This window comes from Monodelphis domestica, chromosome 2 (assembly GCF_027887165.1).
Source record: "Monodelphis domestica isolate mMonDom1 chromosome 2, mMonDom1.pri, whole genome shotgun sequence".
Lineage (NCBI taxonomy): Eukaryota > Metazoa > Chordata > Mammalia > Didelphimorphia > Didelphidae > Monodelphis > Monodelphis domestica.
Genome location: NC_077228.1, coordinates 494,837,831 through 494,848,941, shown reverse-complemented (window position 1 = coordinate 494,848,941; position 11,111 = coordinate 494,837,831). Strand labels below are relative to the sequence as shown.

Genomic DNA, 11,111 nt, shown 5'->3' with positions numbered 1-11,111 from the left:
GTTTCCTTGTAAAAAGAACCTCCCCCTTCCCGCTCCTTTCCCCCAAGATCATGGAAGGGAAATAGGGGTTAACTGGAAGGCGTAGGGGCATTGGTGGTTCAGTGGTAGAATTCTCGCCTCCCACGCGGGAGACCCGGGTTCGATTCCCGGCCAATGCAACTTTTCGCTCACTCTCACACTCTCTCTTCCAATAGCTTCCGGCGCTTAACACCTTCCTTTCTGTCTGGTTGAATGGTTGAAGTGGTTCTTTGTATAGCTCAAGTGTTTCAGCTCAGCTGCCTTGTTCTAGAATGGGATCCTACAGCAGCTTTAGGTGCTACCGGACCAGATCTTGGCGCGTCGCAGACACACACACCCTTTTTCCTTTCCGTCCCAGATTTTAAGATACAATGCAAATCCAAAAGCATCGAGTAAGAGCTTTCAACGTGCAAGGTCTTAAGCTAGGAACCAAGGACTCCAAATCCAAGGAAAATGCCCTCAAGACGTTTCCTCGGTTCTGCAGTGATGCCGAGATCCGGCTGTTTGGAAGTGGGTGGGTGAAACCTGGAAGCCAGGGCCAGCTAAATAGTTCCTCGACGTCATGGAGTAGAAGGGTCCGTCACATTGGACCAAAAAGGGAATCAAGGAAAGGTCCATATTTGTCTGTCCGACCAAGGAGAAGAGGAATTTCCTAGAAAAGAAACCCAAGAGAATCCCAGTGAATGAAAGTGGGTGGTTAGATTCGTAGTCAAGAGTGCCTACTTATTGTTATGCCATCGAATTTCTGAAAGCAATGCTCTCCTTTCCTAGCTTTCACCAACATTTGGACTATTCCGATTACTCAAACAGTTCTACATTGTTCAAGAGCAAATGACAAGGCCCTCAATTATACAGACACTTGCTGCCAGGTGCACTGATGTTCTTATATCTTTCTGGCTCTCTCTGTCTCTCTGTCTCTCTGTCTCTGTCTCTGTCTCTGTCTCTGTCTCTGTCTCTGTCTCTGTCTCTGTCTCTGTCTCTGTCTCTGTCTCTGTCTCTCTCTCTCTCTCTCTCTCTCTCTCTCTCTCTCTCTCTCTCCCCCCCCCCCCCCTCTGTTTTCTGTGTGTCTCTCTACATCTCTGATTCTGTATTTCTGTCTGCGTCCCTTTCTCTCTCAACCACACAGGAGCGCGCGGCACGCGCGCACACACACACACACACACACACACACACACACACACACACACACAGAATTAGACAAGTGAGTGGCAGTGTATTGTCATGTATTGTCTTCGGAGCTGTGGATCGTGTCATTTGATTGGGAACAAGACGGAGTTTCTTGAGAAAAAGAAACTCCCCATCACAGTAATGTGAGAATGTAAATGTTGCTAATCTTGACAGAAAGTAGGGAAAAGCCACTTTCCGCGGTTGGTTCCATGGTGTAATGGTTAGCACTCTGGACTCTGAATCCAGCGATCCGAGTTCAAATCTCGGTGGGACCTTTCCTTACTTTATGTTGTCTTTTTTTAAGCCTAGATTCGAAGTGGTGGACGCACTCTCCTACTTGTTTCATAATGTATTTTTATTGGGTTGGGTTCTATCTCACGCCTAGGAAGGAAAGGCCTGGAAATGTGCGTGCTTTGATATGTACGGAGAAACCGGACGTCTACTGGATTAATCCTATGTCCCAGTTCCTGGCCTTCTTTCACGTGAACTTCCAGGGTCTGTGCGAACCAGGAACTGGTCTTCTAGCCCGCCACAAACAATCAAGTAATGGGGTCGGTATGAGTCAGTCAATTAATTGGTCATTGATTAAGCGCCAAGTATGTGCCAGGCCCCGTAGAAGGAGTTGAGGATGTGAAGACCGGCAGACAGAGCAAACACCGCGGGTCAGTAAGTGCTCATGAAATGTCTGTTGAGATGATGATGAAGCGCCCAAAGTCCCAGATGTCCCAGAAGAGATTCCATTTCCAGTATCCAAAGAAAAGGAGAAAGAAGGGAAGAGCTCAGAGGAAGGTGTACCCGAAAAGCCAGAAGGTTTAAAGGTTTGCGCTGGAAGTGGATCCCTCTCCCACCGGAGGGGCTGAGAATTTCCCTCTCGGTGTACTGCGATGGAGAGTATTAGATGGAAGGAGGAAGCAGACACCTAAAATATTCCTGCATTGGCCGGGAATCGAACCCGGGTCTCCCGCGTGGGAGGCGAGAATTCTACCACTGAACCACCAATGCAACGACGAGCAAGTCCGCTTACTCTGTGGTTCTTCTTGGAAACAAACTTGCATCTCTTTTTAAAATCAGTTCATCTTTCAAAGAAGACCTCTCGTTTCCGATTTGCAAATTGCAAATTCACGCACTTGAACCAAATAGCTCCCGCGTCCCTGAGCTTGCTGACACCCAAGTCTACGATCTCTCTCCTTCTCCACGTCCAACCTGACCCTTCACTGCACTTGCCTACACGGCTCAACCCACTGCAAAGCTTGACTTCCCTCGGGTCATTCCTAGATGGCACCTCTAACTCTCATCCCTCTCGAGCTTCAGAGACACTTTCTTTCTTTTCTTTCTTTCTTTCTTTCTTGCTTTCTTTCTTGCTTGCTTGCTTTCTTTCTTTCTTTCTTTCTTTCTTTCTTTCTTTCTTTCTTTCTTTCTTTCTTTCTTTCTTTCTTTCTTTCTTGCTTTCTTGCTTTCTTTCTTTCTTGCTTTCTTGCTTTCTTTCTTGCTTTCTTGCTTTCTTTCTTTCTTTCTTTCTTTCTCTCTCTCTCTCTCTCCTTCCTTCCTTCCTTCCTTCCTTCCTTCCTTCCTTCCTTCCTTCCTTCCTTCCTTCCTTCCTTCCTTCCTTCTCTCTCTCTCTCTCTCTCTCTCTCTCTCTCTCTCTCTCTCTCTCTCTCTCTCTCTCTCTCTCTCTCTCTCTCGGACATGGTTATACTCCATCACGATCAACACACACACAATGGTGAGCATACGCTATATGACTTGGTAACTGCCAAGCTGATCCGGCTAAGCACAGCTTCCCACCCGTTAATCGTGCGCCCTGTCGGTCCCTGGTCAGAAGCTTTAAGGAGATAGCTGCCCTGCAGTTGGTCCTGCTAACACCGATCCTGCTAACGTGACCCACATCAAACACCAGCGCTAGAGACTGACCAAAACAGGAAAGGGAGTAAGGGTAGCGGGGAAAAGGAATGCAGGAGGACTTAAGAAATGCTTTAAAGCCCAGAAAGTGGGGACTAGAGCGAGTCCAGGCTCCTACTCGTTCTTTATCACAGAGACTTCAGTGGTACTCCTAACAGAGTGGGGATCTCTAAGGAGAAACAAAAACCGAGCCAACCCAGTCGCGAAAGCCAAAGGAGAATTGCCTGGGGAATTGCAAGGGGGAACAGAATGCTTCAAACATTGTGCCATTTTGACCGGCATAGCTACACACTTTTATAACGGGGCCTTCAAAAACGATTTCAAAAACAATTCAGAGATCTTAGAATATTCTGCATTTCTTACAGCCCCTTGGTATACCATTGCATTCGGGGATCACAGATTCTGGCCGTTCCCCCAGTTGAGGCCGGTCCCCCTTTATTTTCTGCTCTTTGCCCTCTACAAAAAGAGCTGCTATAAAAAGTGTTGCGCACCTAGGTCCCTTCTCTCTTCCACTGTTTTCATTGGGTGTAATAGACCTGATAGCAGGTCAGCCCAGTTTAGCTCCTGACACCGTTTGCCCCAGTCCCCACCTTTGCTTCGCTACGCTGAGAGCATCGAGCTGCTCCTCGTCGTTCCCAGGAGGCTTCTCTTCATTCCCGCCTCGCGGGTTACTTAGTCTGGGTGCAGCACGTTCTCGGAACCGTTCTCTGGGCATTTCCAACTCCTGAACAGCCAGTCGATTGTGATTTCCCGAGCGAGGCACTTGTCTTGCTCGTAGTTGAAAGCGAAGGACTAGGAAATCCTTGCTGCCTTCTGAACTTCACCTGATGGTGATGTTCACTTCCGAGCGGCTAGGAAAATTCCCGTGTCCGAGTATTTCCTAGTTCCAGAGGCCAGGATTTCTCCTTCACTGGCCACGCAATTCATTTGTCTGTTTAGTTTCCTTCACTTTGGGAAAGGAGAACAGCAAACGTACTTCAGGGGATGTGCCAGTGCTGGGCTAATTCAAGAGAACGGGAGATTTCTGTGCTTCAGTAAGACTGTGCTCTAAAAAACAACGGATAATCAAGACGGACTACAGAGAAGCGTGAATGATTTCCACACGCTGACGCAGAGTGAAGTAAGCAGAACCGGGAAAACAGAATTCACCCCTACTTCCGCAAAGGCAGGGATGGAAAGAGCAACCGCCAAAGGTGCAGAAGTGCAAGTTTCAAAACTACAAAGAACAAGTCGAAGAGGGATCGAAGGTCCACGGATGTGGAGCGTTCCATATATTTTCCAGACTGTTTCAATGAGCGTTCAACCTTCTTCCTCTTTTTTCTAAAAAATAAATAAATAAATATATATATATATATATATATATATAATTTTTTTTTAAGTTGCTGAAGGGCAGCTAGAGGAGACTCGGGATAGAGAGCCAGGGCTGGAGACTGGAAGTCCTGGTTCAAAATACCTCCTAGCTGTGTTATCCACTTAAGCCCAATTGTCTAGTCCTTTTACGGCTCTTCTGCCTTGGAACCCATACCTATTTTTGATTCTGAAAGAAGGTAAGGGTTTGTTTGTGTATTTGTTTGTTTTTTCAAGCTGCGACCGTTACATAGGATAGCTTTCTGGGAGGATCTGGGAGAAGAAAGGAAGTTATTCTGGTGCCTAGAAAACGAAAGGCGGTGGATAGAAACCAGCGCGATTTTACATGTATGGACAGGTGGTTAGGGTTAGAAACCCACATTTTTACGTATATGCATTCATCTCAGCCCACCTGTCCGGGGAATGTTTGTCAGTTGTCGCGGTTATTTCTTTTTCGTTGTTTGACTTGGTTTCCTTCCACACCAAGTGGAAAGCGCGCAGAGTTTCGCTGAGGGGCCCTCCTCCTCAAGGTGTTTTTCTCTCAAGGTGTTTTTCTAGGAGAGAGCAGGCCTGTAAAAGGCAAATGGCCCGTACGGGGATCGAACCCGCGACCTTGGCGTTATTAGCACCACGCTCTAACCAACTGAGCTAACCGGCCCACGCAAACGTGGCTTCTAGGGAACATATACACGGGGAAGACAAAAAAGGCTCTTTGGGCTTTACTACTTTTGCTCTATAAATATACTTAAGCAGACGATAGTTGAGGATTTACGTTTGGGGATTGCCCTGGTCCTGTATATACACACACAACACCTGTGTGTCGGACACAAGAATTTCTGCCGTGTCCATCTTCACTAACGTTTCTTACTCACAAACGTGCCCTCCATGCTTGTGGCTTGATTGATCACATGTGTCCTTTGTCCGCACTCTAGTAAAAGTCAACCTGTGGGAGAGTGGGCATCGCTAATACACGACAGTGCATACACAAACGCACTGGTTGGGTTGTTTCTTTGTTTTTTGGAGGAGAAGGTGGGTTTGGAAGCTATGCTGCCTTATTAAATGTGCCTTGATTTTACTGACATGCCTCCTAGGAAAGTGGTTTTTAAAAAAGACATGGGGGATCATGAAGTTTTTGTTTGTGCCACACTTTAAGCTTTATTAATGCCTTTCTTTTTTACTTCACAGTTACATCCTGGGGCAAGGGACTTGCTACGAAACTGGACCGTGCTTTCAGTCGGAGTTCTCTCTCTCTCTCTCTCTCTCTCTCTCTCTCTCTCTCTCTCTCTCTCTCTCTCTCTCTCTCTCTGTCTCTCTCAAACCTGCCTTTCTCATCCTTGCATAGATGATAGAATTCAGAGACTGAGTGAAATGATACTACCTGGGGAGAACAACAGAAGAGCTTGGGACTCAAAAGAACGCCAGCCTTGAGGCTGTGAGCTGCCCAGGAGAATGGGTCCTGGGTATCTGATGGGATTTTGTGGTCAAAGCTGTGCCCATGGTGGCCCAGTGTGCTGGTATCTAGAGCCTAGAGCTGTGGAGGTATGGAATTCATCTAGTAATTGGATTCATCTATCATTTTGACCTCTCTCCAAACGTGAACTTTACATGAATATATAGCCAGATAGTTCACTAGAGGCTTGAACTGTGGAAGTATGTTTGATTGTGGGAGGAGAGAGAGTCTTAAGAAGAGGGTGGAGTTGGGTTGGTATCCCAGTGGGATGGAGAGGATGAGAGGTGGCATGATTGTTTCATGGAGATGGAGGGTACTGATCTAGGATGAGATGAGAAGATGAAGAACAGGGAGTAGGTGAGAACATCCTCAGGGGCCCTTGAAAATGAAACCCTTTTCTTTGTTTGCCCCCAGGAGAGAATACTCCTGAGGTTCCTAGAGTCCTAGATTTTGATTGTCTTAGGAGGGTTAGCCTAGGAAAGAGATTTCAAGATGCCTGAGCAACAGAAATCCAGAAAGACTGAAGCCTGTCAATCTCCTAGGAGATTGCATCTCTAATTATAGGTCTATATGAGCCTGATTGCTCATGTGTATCACACATGATAAGGATGATTATAGTTTGGTATTCTTATCATTATCAGTATTAGAGTAAATTGCTAAATTGTAACTGTGGATTTAATCATAAGAAATCATCCCAGCTATTAGTTGATTGACTAACTGAGTATAGGACCTTTATAATACATAGTCTGTAGCAGTAGTAAACTAGTCATTTAAATCCCTGTAGGCATATAATTCTATGGAAGTGAGTTCTCTCCCTACTTTTATTACCTTAACCAATGTAGAGACTTGCTTTTGAGATGATTATACAAAAGACTGCAGAGACTAAGGTGCTCACAGATAACTGACAAATTGCCCTTTGAGGACACAGACATTTCACCATAATCACTGAGTCCCCTCAAAAAGAATAGTGCATGAGTTATTGGCCCTAAACGTGGGACCCTTGCTGTTGGAAAGGTCAATAAAGAAGTCTGTATCTTCCTCTTTTTCTTTATAAAGACATGTCACATGTGATGCTCAGTGTCTCAGACCATGCTGGGTGTGTCTGTCTGGAGACCTCTGACTTGTGTGATTTTACTTGCTGTCATAGTAAAGCTAACTTGCTCAGAAACTTTGTTCCCGGGTTTTTCTCTACCCATACAGAATTCAGAATGTTGGACCCATTACCTGCCTGATGGTATTCCCCACATGGGAACAAATACTAAAACTATCCCCTCCATATGTGTTAGCCATTCTTGGGTATTCCGGGTCAAAGACATATTTTAGTCACTTTTTAAGTATAATTCCAAATTAGAAAATGATGGCCCAATGACATCTTCCCTAAGAGTTCTTTAATATCTGTTTTTCCATGACCCCATCATCATTGATTATTCCCAACTTCTGCCATCTTTGCTAATTTTCTGCATATGAGGTAAAAACTCAGAGATGTTTGATATATATACATATATATATATTTCTCTTGTTAGTGATTTCAAGCAATGTTATCACATATTGTTAATAATTTCTAATTCTTCTGAGAATTCTTTGTTCATACAAGCAATCCAATGGGGAATGGCTTTTGATTTTTAAAATGTGTTAGGTTTCTATCTATGTTAGAAATCAGACCTTTATTGAAGATATGTGATTCAAAAATATCCCTACCACCACCACCAACCTTCTTGAGGCAGCCAAGTGGCTCGGTGGATAGAACACCAGGTCTCCAAGTGGGAAGTTGTGGGTTCAAATTTGGCCTCAAATGTGCTGCATGACCCTGGGCATGTCACTTAAGATTATTTGCCTAGCCCCGGCTCTTTTGTCTTAGGGCTGTTCTTGGAACAGAAAGTAAGAATTTTTTTAAAATGTCTCCTCTCCATCACTCTGAGTACTTTCCTTCTTTTCCTGTTTACTATGGAACCTATTGACACTCTGATCTGACACTATACTCAGTATAGTACTAAATTAGCAAGTTACTTCAAATAGTTTCATCTTTAAAAAATCATTTTGGAATTTTACCAGCCAGATAACACAAGGAGGCCAATGATTTTTAAAAAATTAATTTTAAATCAAAATATTTATAGTAATCCGTTTTGTAGTAACAAGAACCTGGGATCAAAGCGAAAGCCCATCTATTGCATTAATGGCTAATTGCAAGAGATTATTTATGAGCTGGAAGAAATAACTATGATGACTATAGAGAAGGATGGGAAGAGATATGTGAATGGTTGGAAAGTATAGCAGCAAAACAAAGAAACCAATAGACATGATTTTTGCTGTTCCTGGTTTCAGTTGTATTGGACTCTTTCTGACTTCATTTTATAGTCTGACAGAGATATTGGAGTGGTTTGCCATTTTCTTCATTTTAAAGATAAGGAATGGAGGCCAACAGGATTGAGTGACTTGCCCAGAATCAGATTGCTAAAAAGCATTTGAGGCCAGATTTGAACTCCCCAAGATGAATTTTTTTCCAATTCTAATCCCAGTATTCTATCCACCGTGCACCCAGCTGCCCACAAAATGGCTACAGCAACATAAATGGAAAAATAAAACCACAAAAGAAGAATCAAAATTGAATGTGGTGAAATTCTATTATTCCAAGAGTGACTACAGAGAAGAGCACTGCATAGAATGTCATGCTTCTTCTATGTGTTGCTTAGTTTTACTAACTTCTTTCCCCTCTCTTTCTGATTCTTTATTCTTGACTTCGTGAGAAGGGAAGGGAAATATTTGCCAAATATAGGTCATGTTTTAAAAAAAAAGATATCAAGAGGATTCATTAAAACACACACACACACACACACACACACACACACACCTACCTCTGCTGGGAACATGAGAACTCATTTAGGCAGAAAACAGATGCAGACCATCTCCATGGTATATTACAAGAGGTCCAAATGGATGCTACCTCCAAATATATCAGGTCACATTTAATAGATTAGAGGAGGTGGGAAGGAGTTCTTTTTCATTACCATTACTAGGTGGTTTCCTAAAAGAAGATATCCTTGTTTTAACCAAACAAGGGAAAGAGACGATATTAAAAGGAAAAAAAAATACATTTTTATTATAAAATATTGAAATACTGCTGCTGCAGGAACAAGATCAATGTAGGCATATTTAGAGGGGAGATTATCAATGATGGGAAAATGGCATCTTATTTCTAAAGGAGATTGATATACAGGAACTACTAGAATTTACCCTGGTTCATTTATCAATCAACAAAATAGATCATGACATCAATGGATATGCGAGTTTATCAAAAGAATTTCAAACGATGACTCACCTAATGAAATAGTGCTGAAAATCACAAATAATAATAAAAATGCACATCAAAAGTGTTTTGAGGCTTCTCTACCAATCAACAGATTATTAAAGATGACAAGAGATGGGAATAGTCAAAGCTAGAGGGAGGCATTGAAAAGACAGGAATGTGAATTCATTAGTGATAGAGCTATAAACTGGTTTAACTATTCTGTAAAATAATTAGATTGTACAGGATATATGATTTATCTATATAAATCTATCTGTCTATCTACCATCTATGTATATATGGGAGCTAGGTGACCAGGGGATAGAGTCATGCCTGGAGACAGGAAGTCCTGGATTTGAATTTGGACTCAGACACTTCTTAGCTCTGGGACAAGTCACTTAACCCTCATTGCCTAGCCTTTACTGGTCTTCTGCCTTGGGACCAATATCAATTGATTCTAAGATAGAAGTTAGGGGCTTTTATTTTTAATGAAAGAAATTATATTCTAAAAGTCCCTACAACATTTACACTTTAATTAGATATAATGTGGCTATGATGATCTTCAAAGAGATCATTCCTTTGTTGTTGTTGTTATTGTTGACCTTTTGGATAGATCTTTCAGGGTCCTTACAGAGCAATAGAAACACTGAGTGAAAAGATACCTCAGTTTGGAACTTTTACTGGATGCTGGCAGATTGCTCTCCAAAAGAATTCTAGGAGTTTGCAATTCCATCAAAAAATGAACAATGGTATCTTTTCTTTACATCGCCACCAGCACTGGATTTCATTGCTTTAAGTTGCTTTTTTTAATTTTACTAATTTGATGAGTAGAAATTAATATCTTACACTTGTTTACATTTTCATTCCTTTGATTATAAATGGGTCTTATCATCCTCTAGCCCCACCTCCAATTGATGTGCTTTGTAGCTAAAATCCTTGAAAAGGCTGATTAAAATGGGTACTTCTACTTTTTCTTCTCTCACTCTCTTCTTAGATTCTTACAATCCAGTTTGTCAATAAAGAGCTAGGTCAATTGTACAAAAAATCAAGCCATTCTCCAATTGATAAATGGGCAAGGGACATGGATAGGCAGTTCTCAGATAAAGAAATCAAAACTATTAATAAGCACATGAAAAAGTGTTCTAAATCTCTTGTAATCAGAGAGATGCAAATCAAAGCAACTCTGAGGTATTACCTCACACCTAGCAGATTGGCTAACATGACAGCAAAGGGAAGTAATGAATGCTGGAGGGGGTGTGGCAAAGTTGGGACATGAATGCATTGCTGGTGGAGTTGTGAATTGATCCAACCATTCTGGAGGGCAATTTGGAACTATGCCCAAAGGGTGATAAATGACTGTCTGCCCTTTGATCCAGCCATAGCACTGCTGGGTTTATTACCCCAAAGAGATAATTAAGGAAAAAGACTTATACAGGAACATTCATAGCTGCCCTCTTCGTGGTGGCAAAAAATTGGAAAATGAGGGGATGTGCCCTCCAATTGGGGAATGGTTGAACAAATTGTGGTATATGTTGGTGATGGAATACTATTGTGCTCAAAGGAACAATGAACTGGAGGAATTCCATGGGAACTGGAACGACCCCCAGGAAGTGATGCAGAGTGAGAGGAGCAGAACCAGGAGAACATTGTACACAGAGACTGATACACTGTGGTACAATGGAATGTAATGGACTTCTCCATTAGTGACAATGCAGTGATCCTGAACAACTCGGAGGGATTTACGAGAAAGAACACTATCCAAATTCAGTGGAAAAACTGTGGGAATAGAAACACAGAAGAAAAACAATGGCTTGATTACATGGGTGGAGGGGGATATGATTGGGGATGGAGACTCTACAGTCTAAATGATCATCCTAGTGCAAACATCAACAACATGGAAATAGGTTCTGATCTAGGACCCATGTAAAAATTGTGCTTTGGCTAAGG

At 42.7% G+C, this 11,111-nt stretch overlaps 3 non-coding genes across 3 annotated transcripts; 1 reads left to right on the top strand and 2 right to left on the bottom strand.

Annotated features, from left to right (window-relative positions):
* Positions 1–1,388: 1,388 nt before the first annotated feature.
* On the top strand, positions 1,389–1,460 carry TRNAQ-CUG (transfer RNA glutamine (anticodon CUG)). Its single transcript has one exon. It is a non-coding gene; the product is annotated as a tRNA-Gln (tRNA).
* A 656-nt stretch (positions 1,461–2,116) lies between these two features.
* On the bottom strand, positions 2,117–2,187 carry TRNAG-CCC (transfer RNA glycine (anticodon CCC)). The gene has a single exon. It is a non-coding gene; the product is annotated as a tRNA-Gly (tRNA).
* Positions 2,188–5,015: 2,828 nt separating this feature from the next.
* TRNAI-AAU (transfer RNA isoleucine (anticodon AAU)) lies at positions 5,016–5,089 on the bottom strand. The gene has a single exon. It is a non-coding gene; the product is annotated as a tRNA-Ile (tRNA).
* Positions 5,090–11,111: the final 6,022 nt, after the last annotated feature.